Source organism: Chenopodium quinoa, unplaced genomic scaffold (assembly GCF_001683475.1).
Source record: "Chenopodium quinoa cultivar QQ74 unplaced genomic scaffold, ASM168347v1, whole genome shotgun sequence".
In the NCBI taxonomy this organism is placed as follows: domain Eukaryota; kingdom Viridiplantae; phylum Streptophyta; class Magnoliopsida; order Caryophyllales; family Amaranthaceae; genus Chenopodium; species Chenopodium quinoa.
This window is the reverse complement of record NW_018742204.1, coordinates 13258867-13269806: the sequence shown is the minus strand read 5'-3', so window position 1 is coordinate 13269806 and position 10940 is coordinate 13258867. Positions and strand designations below refer to the sequence as shown.

The 10940-nt window shown below is 35.3% G+C and overlaps 1 long non-coding RNA gene across 1 annotated transcript; it reads right to left on the bottom strand.

The window, feature by feature from the left end:
- Positions 1 to 1589: 1589 nt before the first annotated feature.
- LOC110693144 lies at positions 1590 to 2844 on the bottom strand. Its single transcript, XR_002505560.1, has 2 exons — positions 2403 to 2844; positions 1590 to 1778 (listed from the first exon to the last, which is right to left on the bottom strand). It is a non-coding gene; the product is annotated as an uncharacterized LOC110693144 (long non-coding RNA).
- Between the last annotated feature and the right edge of the window lie 8096 nt (positions 2845 to 10940).

Genomic DNA, 10940 nt, shown 5'->3' with positions numbered 1-10940 from the left:
ATTAGGATTGATTTTAATCTTATAGAATAATCTAGAAGGTTCTTTTAATTCTAATGGAATTAGGATTAATAATTATTATTTTAAAGAGTTTTATTTGGAATAAAATAAGTGTTTTATGATAAATCTGATCTTAAAATTGTTTAACGCGGATTCTAATTGCTTAATCATATTAAGAAAAGGATTACGTACAAAGCGCACTTTATCTATTTTTTAATTAGCACCGGACGACAGAGTCTGTCGCCTGGCGCTGGTGCCTGTCGTCTAGCGACAGGTGCCAGTTTTATTCTGTATAGAACTTGAAGTATTTTCTATCGTTTCAGACTATTTTTTCTATAAATAGGGTCCTTGACCCCCGTTTTTATTCATTCACAATCAACAATCATCTAATTCTATTATCTTCTCTCTAAAAGCTTAGAAGCTTATTTTCTCTCTATTCTTTTTCTAAACCTTTCCTTCACACAAAATTCCGCATTCATTAGTTCGTTCTAGGCACACCTAGCCAATTTTGAAGTTGTCTTAGCCCTAAACGTGAAAGGTTGATAATTTTTTAGGGTTTAGTCCTAAATCTCTATTTCAATTATTTAATTTAATTGTCTGATTTATTATTTTCCTTGAAGTTACTAACGCGTATATTTTGTCATGCTTTATATTATTATTTTAATTCCTAGTATCATGTTAGGATGTCTTTATAATTCCTAGTATCATATTTAGGGTATTAAATAATATTTCTAATATCATATATGTTTCTAGTATCATGCTTAGGTTGCTTTCTATTTCTAATATTATGTTAGTATCATGTTAGGATTAAAGCTTTGATCTTTAATGCTTAATGACATGCTAGGGTTTGTTATTAATCTTGTTAATATATGTCTAAGATCTTGCTAATATTATTATGCTTTATTGAGAATATTATTAATATGATGATGATTATTTGTTATCATGTTGCTTAATATTATTGTTGTTATTGCTTGATCACGTCTTTTATGCATGTTTAAAGGAAATTTGTACTAGTAATCACTCTTAATAAGATAATTAATAATCTTGTTTAGGCTAATATGATTATAATTCAAGTGATCGCCAATAATAGATTTGCTTGTGCATTAATATTCAACCAACATAGATTAAACATGTTTAGGGTTAATATATTGATTGTATGTTAGTCAGAAATCGCACATGAATATGAGAAAAATAAAGTAAAGGCCTATTTTTAAGACAGGTTCAATATCTTTTAGGTTGGATTTGTACCTTCACTACTACAAAAAAGGCCAAAGAGACCCGTCCAAAAAGGCCAAAGAGACTGCTTTAGAGACGGCTTCTAGCTACACGGCCTCTTTGGCAAAGTAAATGCTTTGATAGAAGCGGTCTCTAGAACAAAAAAATTAAGACTGCTTATTATTGAAAGGCGATCTCTAGAATGGTGTTAGGCAGTCTCTTTTTTCGGAAAACTGAGACCGCCTATTGAACTTAGGCAGTCTCTAATTTTGTAAAACAGAGATCGCTTATCTGACTTCACAGGTCTCTTGGTGTCATAAAAAAATTAAAAAAAATTATTTAATTGTTGAAACGTAAATTAAAATTACATTTCATCAAAATAAATAATTGATTTTTATACATGTAAAATTATCATCTTAATTTTATACCTGATACAGAGTACAAACTTATACAAAACCCGTAATTATTAAAAAAAAAATCCTTAATCCTCTTCATCGTGAATTTTAACAAGTCATTCGTGTAGATCTTTGTCTTTAGCTTCGAATATGAAGCGGTCAAAATGATTTCTGCAATTAACTTAACATATATGAATTAGCTTTACCCAAAAAAACTGTACATATATAACTACATCGTGCAATCCAAATCCAGATTTACTTAAGCAAATTCAAAAGTCCAAAATTTCAGAATCAAACACAAAACCCAGATTTTAAATGACGGAGTACCCTAAAAAAAAACTACTCTTTATATCCCAATTGAATTGCTAATTATATCATTGAAAAAACTTGCAGAAAATGAAAGAAAAAGCATAACTAAACAAAAAAAAAAATTACAACAAATTCACTGAAATTAATCCTCTTTAACTAATGAAATAAATTGTGAAATGAGATCCAAATTTCACTTTCTATATACTCTTCCATGTGGTAGTTTGCTCAAAGTGAAAATGGAGTTTGCTTAAAAAATTAATCTCCAAAATTTAAAACCAATTCACCAAATAACTTACAGAAACAAAATTCAGAAAAATTACCCAAAATATCAAATCAAAAATCAACTCATTCAAAAAATAATTAAAGGGAAAGAAAAGATTTGAAAGTTTGCTCAAAGTGAAAATGGATTTTGCTTACAAAATTAATCTAAATTACCCAAATATTAAAGGGAAAGAAAAGATGAAGAGGGGAGAGAGAAAGACAAACCTTTGAACCAAAAGAGAATGTACCGATTCTTTGAAGCAGGGGAATGACAAGCTGGCGATGCTGCGTGCATGTGATAAGTGGTGATGAGTGTGCGGCGGCGAAGATGTTTGCGGTATTAGGGCTAAGATGAGGATAGAGAATGGGTGAAGAAGTGTGAGTGTGAGTAATGGAAGTGCAAAGGGGGGAGATGGTTGCGGAAGAGAAGGAATAAGAAGCTAAGGTTGGAGGCTGGAAGCAAGGTAGGGTTTCGTTTTCAAGGAGGAGAGAGATAAAAAAATTCTATAAAGGAGTGGGTTGGGCCGTTGGGGTAAAGGAAATTAAAGAGAAAATGATAAAGAAAAAAAATTGTAGCGTGAAAAGCTGGAAAAAAAAAAGCAAGAGACCGCCTAACTTGAATAGGCGGTCTAAGGTGTTCGGTCTAGAGACCGATTTTTTAAGAACACATGTCTCTCCATTTTTATATAAAAAAATAATAAAAATTAAGAGAGACCGGTTATCTTTCATAAAGGGTCTTTATTAAGTTTCAAGAGACCCGTTATTTGTGATATTGGGTCTCTTTAAACAAAGATACCCGTTATTGAAATAAACAGTCTCTTATCTTGGGTCTCTTTGGCCATTTTTGTAGTAGTGCTTCATCCTCGAATATCCAGTCATGGTTCCAGACCACTATGGAGTTAGCGATCTCATGGATCGTGAAGGGATGTAACTTTCACCCCGTGAACGGTTTACAAGTTCCCAAAACTTGTTAGCGACTCTTTTACTCTAGCTTCCTTCCCTTTAGACGCCACCATGCTTAAGTGTATGATCACTGTGGGGCTCAAGTGTGAGATACTTTAAATATTCCCTACAGGGTGGTAGTAAAATAAAATAAAAAATTAAACCAGTAGTAAATGTGAAGCAAGGTGCTTTCGTTGGTAGCAAATGTCAAATTTTCCTTATTTTTATGTATAGTGACTCTATGTAAATTTCGTCAATTTAGATAAAGTTACCTTAATTTAGTATGTAGTGACCTTTAAAAAGTTTAATTGATTATATGTAAGGTTGGAAAGATCTTAGGGCTTTTGAACCGTATGATCTTTTGTGCTAATATAATGAATGGTTGGGATTTGTTGTTTTCAGCATGAGGCTTGTTTTCAGCGGAATATATATATATATATATATATATATATATATATATATATATATATATGTACATATATGTATATATGTACATATATGTATATATGTACATATATGTATATACACATATATACACATATATATGTATACATATATACATATATGTATATGTATATATACCATGGTGAACCGTGTCGCCCGCCATGCCCATGCCTATTTTTAAAAAGTTTGTTCACGGCACGCCCCACACCTGGGCCGCCATGCCGAGCCGTGCCGCTGGTGGACTCGTGCCGGGCTCGTGTCGCCCGCGTGCCAGCACGCCCCATGCCCACCTTTAACTTTACTCATAAAATGAACTCTCTTATTTATAGAGAACACTCACTCATAAAATAGGATTTTAGTCACAAAGATAAACATTAAAAGTTAGGATAAATTATACTGTGTTTATTCCTTTTAACAAATACCGAGTTAAAATGATTCATCGTAGAAAATCATTAGCAAAATCCGTAACAAAGATAAAGTTTAGAAAAAAGATAAGTAAATAAAAACACAAAGTCTTATATGTGGCTGGCCATATCGTATGGCTAGTCACTACAGGGGTCACTTCGCTAATGTATAGTAATGGGGGTTACTTGGTCAATGTTTAAGGCGTTACTTCGTCATTGTTATAGAGTTACTAGGTCAGTGTTATAGGGGTTTCTCGGTCGGTATTATTGGGTTACTTAATCAATGTATAGGGGTTACTTTAAGTGGCCACACGGTGTGACGGGCAGCAACAAGACGGACTGAATAAAAATAAAAAAAAAATTGTATGTGGCTGACCACAATTTTTATTATTATTTTTTTATATTATTAAATACCACTACTCTTCTCTCTCCTCTTTTCTTAGCTTCTTCTCCAAGCCAAACCACACATCACCAACAACCATATCTCTACTCTACCCATTTTCTCTCTCCTCTTTTCTTTAGCTTCTTCTTCAAGCCAAACCACACATCACCAACAACCATATCTCTAGTCCACCCATTTTCTCTCTCTTCTTTGCCAAATTGTTGCAATTAAAGCCCGAAATTGTAGAAATTGGGTGTTAAATTCTTGTGGAAAATTGTGATTAATCATCCTGAAGTTCATATACAACATTTGAAATAGTGAATCGATGAGAACCAAAGAAATTTGTGCTCATTTTTTTTGTGGAATCTTAGGTCGAACATTCTACGTCAAAAATTGTAGGGTGTTACTGGTTTGGTCAGGGGTTGCATGTAGGGTGTTACTGGTTTGGTCAGGGGTTACTTATACGATGTTACTTGTTTTGATCAAGGGTTACTTGTAGGGTGTTACTAATTAGGTCAGGGGTTACTTGTAGGGTGTTATTGGTTTCGGTCGAGGGTTACTTGTAGGGTTTTACTGGTTTGGTATGGGCCTACAAGCAACCCTTGAATAAGTAACTAATAACCACTGAAAAAGTAATTCAAATAAGTAACCTTTGAAGTAACTCATATAAGTAACCCCTGAATAAGTAACTCATACAAGCAACCCTTGAATAAGTAACTCATACAATTAACCTTGAATTAACATATACAAGTAATCCCTGGAAAAAAAAAATACAAGTAACCCCTGAAAAAAAATACAAGTAATTCTTGAAAAAAAATACAAGTAACCCCTTGTAGGGAATATTTCAAGCATTACCCCAAACTTGAGCCCCACTGTGATCATACACTTAAGCATGGTGGCGTCCAAAGGGAAGGAAGCTAGAGCAAAAGAGTCGCCAACAAGTTTTAGGAACTTGTAAATCGTTCACAAGGTGAAGGTTACACCCCTTAACGACCCAAGATATCGTTAACTCCAATAGGTCTGGAACCAAGACTGGAAGTTCAGGGATGAAGGTACAAATTCAATCTAAAAGAGAAAGAACTCGCCCTAATAATAGGCCTCTACTTTATTCTTCTCGTATTCATGTGCGCTTTCTGACTAACATGCAATCAATAGGTTTACCCTAAAACTGTTTATCTATGTTGGTTGAATATTAATGCACAAACAAAACTATTATTGGTGATCACTTGAATTATAATCAAATTAACCCAAACCAGATTATTAATTATCTTATTAAGCGTGATTACAAACACCAAAATCCCTTTAAACATGCATAAAAGTGGTGATCAAGCAATAATAATAAAAGCATATCAAGAAACATAATAATAATAATAATAATAATAATAATAATAATAATAATAATAATAATAATAATAATAATAATAACAATCATAATCATAATCATAATCATAATCATGTTAAAGAATAATAATAGCAAGATCATAGGCATGATACTAACAAGATTAATAACAAACCCTAGCATGTCACTAAAGAATAAATATCAAAGTTTTAGCCCTAACATGATACTAACATGCTATTAGGAAAGAAAATAGGAAGCATCACAGAAATCATAATTGATATAATTAAGAAACTTATTGTTACCCTAAACATCATACTAAGAAAAGTATCCTAACATGATACTAGGAATCAAAATAACAACCTAAAGATGATTTCTGTATCATATCAATAAAAACAATTAAAGCACTTACTTGGATGTCTCTACCTCTTTCTAATGAAAAATTACACGCGTTAGTAAACTTCAAGGAAAAATATAAATCAAAACAATTAAATAAAATAAAATAATTGAAAGAGAGATTTGGGACCAAACCCTTAGAAATATCAAACCTTTTACGTCTAGGGCGAAGGCAATTTCGAACTTGACTAGGTGTGTCTAGTGCTTGTGAATGCGGAATTTTGTTTGTAAAAAGTTGGTTTACAAAAAGAGAGAGAGAATATCAAGAATTTCTTGATGAGAGTTGGTGAGAATTAATGAAGGTCTAAGGACGATATTTATAATGAAAACAGTCCGGATTTGATAAAAACGAATCAGAGTTCGAAAAGGAATAAAACACGCCTCTGTCGCCGCAACAGCCCTTGTACTCTGTCGCCGCCGACAGGGTATGTCGCTAGGCGACTGCCTGGCGTTCGGCGCTGCAGGAGATTTTTCCACACGTTTTCTATTGTTTCATAATATTAAATCGTAAAACTCCGTATGAGGGGTAAAATCGTAATTTCACTTAAAACACTTCTTTTATTCCAAATAAAACTCATAAAACTTAATTATCAATCCTAATCCCATTAGGATTTAAAAGAACCTTCTAGAAGATTCTAAAAAAATATAATTGATCCTAATTGCATTAGGAATGATCATTCATAATAGGCCCTTCTCTAGATCATTGGGCCGCATATAAAGATCAAACTGGGCCTAGTTTAGTAATTTGGCCATAACTTCCTCATTATTCATCGGAATTGGGCTTATAATATACCGTTGGAAAGCTCTTTTCAAGCCCTATCCAACTACACTATTATTGGACCCTTGTTATGTACCAAACTAAACTGGATTGGATATTTTCATAAAATAGAGTAGGTTTTCGAAAACAAAAAGAGTGATTTTTAATAAAAAAAAACTAACCGCAACACTAGACTTTCCACACTTTCACTTTGTTCGATTATGATTCGATGCGACAGGTATTCATCATTGGGTTTGGTTTTGGAGAAGTCAAAGTAGCGATAGGAACATAGAATGATTTAGAACGTTTTGCGATCCCAAATCATTCTTGTAACGCCGATACCTGCAAACTATCATAAGTTAAAACAGATAAGAGAGTTTAAGAAACGCGTACCTAGCACCGTCGAGCACACGTCTCTGGGGGTAACCGATTTGTTGCATTGTTGTTGTGACAACCTTCCACAAGCTAAGGAACGTTATCCTGCTGTTTTTGACGATCTTCCTCAAGCTATATGATACCGCCTGAAGACTGCTACGCTTGTAACCGCCTCCATTTCTGCTGTGATAGTCTTCTGCAATCTAGAGAATACTATCGAAGATTGCTTCGCTTGAAACGATCTTCTACCGCCTTGTGACCACCTTTCGCAAGCTAGGGAACATGATCGAAGATAACTTCGCTTGAAATCACCTGCAGTTGTTTGTGGCAACCCTCCGCAAGTAGGGAACGCTGTCAAAGATATCTTCTCTTGAAGTCATCTCCAGTGTTTGTGACAACCCTCCGCAAGCTAGGGAACGTTGTTGAAGATATCTTCGCTTGAAGTCATCTCCAGTGGTTGCGATAATATTCCGAATAAAATTACCGAAGATCAACGATTGTCGATCCTTAAAAGCTCGCTTGAACTTTACTTCCGCTATGCTAGTACGTTGGCACTTTTGCTGCTTGTGAACCATTATGTCGGTGCCTCTGCTGTTTATGAACCATTACGTCGGTGCCTTTAATGAGCCAGTGCTTAGGCGCTTTAAGCGAAGTGAGACGATCAATTATCAGGTCGATCACTTCTGTGATTGTAACCTAAACTGCTGCACGAGGTCCACATAACCATATTACGGGGCCACACACTTTGTCGCCGCACCAGCGCCTGCTGGAAGGACTTGTCGCCAGGCGACAATTTCGTCGTCTGGCGCTGCACTCGGGATTTTCAAATAAATCCTTTTTCCTTATGTTGCTGCTGTTCAGTGCATGGTTTCCCTCCGAACCTTTAACTTGGTTGTTTCCTTTCAACCAAATCTGCTCAAATTAAAGCTCTTCATCTCTAATTTGTAAGTTTTTCTTAACCCCCTCTTATCCCTAGAAGAATCTCATGCATTTATATTCGCGGTTTTTCGAAAAAAAAATCCGAGAATATTCTTACTCGTTTGCTCTTTGGATTGTACCAGCGTTTATATTTTTTACTATAGGACTTTGCTTATCTTTTTAATTATCTTAGGACTGTCCTAAGGCTTAATTAAGACGTAATGTGTCTTTAACACATACGATTTGTCATGACTTGACTCAAAGTGCTTGACACATGTGTTAGGCTAAACTCCAGATAATATGACACGACATAACTCAACATACATGACTCGTGTGTGCATTATAGTGTGATCGCACGACTCAAAAAAGCAAAAAATTTCTGTCATTTTTTGTGGAGGGTACCGACTTTCTCCCAAAAAATAAAGACACGAAAAAGAAGAAGCGAAGTTTTTGAATGCATGTTGAATGAGCTTAGCCAAGTATATGCGTTTGATGCTATCTTTCAAGGTGCAAAGGTTAATTCATCCTAGGCTATCCTAGTTGACAAAATAATGAAAGTATGTAGGTAACTTAGGCACGGAGGCTAAGCACTTCATACTTCGTGATGCGATAATGATTACAAGTGATGAGTTATTTTGATATGAAAAGGCATGCAGCAACGTCGTGTTAAGATTTCATGACAGAGGGTTCCTAAGGGGAAGTCTATTTGGTCATGTATCTGTGCAGTGTGTGAAAGTGACACTAAGGTTAGGCTGCAAGGGCTAAGTGTGTGGAAAAATATATTGAAAAGAGTCAAATAATGGTGACTCTTAGGCTGGGTAAGCTAATGATGTAAGGATCAAGCCCCCAAGTCTAGCTCTAAATGAAAAGGGGTGAGCATTGGAAATTCCTAAATATGATATGAATGCATTTTATTACGGCCGCAGCTCGATGTGAAGTAGCCTACGTATCCGTTAGGAATCAGGCTTGAGGCTTTTAACTCTTTTTTAGCTCTCTTTCTTTTTTTTCTTTTGCATTTATTTTATTTTTATAAGTGTGAGCAATCTCGATCATGCGGTCTATCACTCACTTGGCTTTCATGTTTCTTTGGCACGGTACCAAGCACTCGATAAGAAACACAATCTGAGACATGTTCATATTAAAGACATTGGAACACTTGCCCTTTTGTACACTTTATTATTTATATTTTATTTATTTTTCTCTTTTGAAATCACTCAAGATTTTTTTAAAAAAAATTGCATAAGATGCACACTGTCCCATCCAAGGCTAGGTAGATGTGGGTTGAAGAAAGAAAAGTCAATCGTTATATGAGGCTCAAAGTGGTCTAGAAAGGATTGTATATTTGAAAGGGTAAAGATGATATGATGGTCTACAAGGGTTGCCTCAAATCATTGGTATACCCTATGCTTAGTTTGGCTCTTTTTTTTTTTTTTTTTTTTTTTTTTTATGCAATGCAATGCAATGATCATATGCAAGGAAAGAAATGCTCATTTTATTAAAAGGGGAAAAAGAAAAAAATATACAAAGTAAATTTAAAGAGAATAAAAGGTGTCTATGCTAGACTTATTGGGGAAAGGAAAAGAAGAAATAGAAAAGAGATCACGAAATCTTGTCGTTGAAGCTTGCCTCTTGTCCCTCACCTTATCATCACTAGTCCTTGCCGACTGGAGGTATTGGAAGCCCGTTATTGTCGACCGAATATTGGATTGCTTCCTTTAGCTTCCAACAACTCTCAATAGTATGACCCCTACCTTGATGGTCCTTGCAATGTACATTTGGGTTCCAACTAGGCAATCTCTTCTCAGGTGGGGGATCTTGAATGGGTCCAATAAGAGTAATGAGTCCCTTGGCATGGAGTTGATCGAAAGCAGCATCGTAGCTAATTCCAATAGGGGTGAAATCCTTTCTTATTTGCTTTCTAAATCCTCGATTATCCATGGCTAAGATTTCATTAAGGCCGAAAGTACCAACATTGTTACTAGAGTAGGTGTTTTCGGAAGAATAAGGATAATCATTCTTCTTTCATTTCCAACCACTGTTGTTATCGTTACATATCTTGGCCTTTTTGTTGCTTGGAGGAACATGGAGGAGACTTGAATTAATGAGGGCTTGAACGCGATCTTTGAGGATGAATCGTCCTTCGGCAGTGTGATCATGGTATATATGGTGTCGATAATGAGAATGTTGTTCGATAACCATTATCCAATCTCTTAATCCTTCTATTGCACCCATAAGCGTGACAACGGTATTTCGTAATTCCTGAACATCCTCTTCTAGACTTGATTAGCTTTCACTAGTATTACTTAAGAAAATTTATTTTTCGCCGGCCATTGTTACAACCCTTTTCGTGAAAAGTGATGTTGTATCAAAAGTGTTGTCTTGGTTAAGTGCTCTTCTCTCCTTGATCAAGTGCTGAGGAAAAGGAAGTTAGGAGTAAGTTTTCTCTCTTTTTTTTATTTATTTTGACTTAAGCTCTATTCAACATGGAAGAGAATGGGAATAGATTGGACCCCCTCACTCGAAAGACGGAAAATGACTCATGCATGAACCTAAGACATGGTCATGGTTACATAGGCAAAGTGTGTGCTAAGACTAGTGAGTGTGGGTGACATGTTAAGACTTTTTTATTACCATGAGACTAAGTGCTTAGACTTAATTTACGACTAAATAAGGTTACTGCCATTAACAAAATTTCCAAAATGTTTAAATAGACTCGTCGTGATGACTCAAGCAAAGAACTGAACTATCGCCGCACCCTGCAATGCAGCGCCAGACGACAGAGTTGTCGCACGGCGTTGCAGCCCAAAAT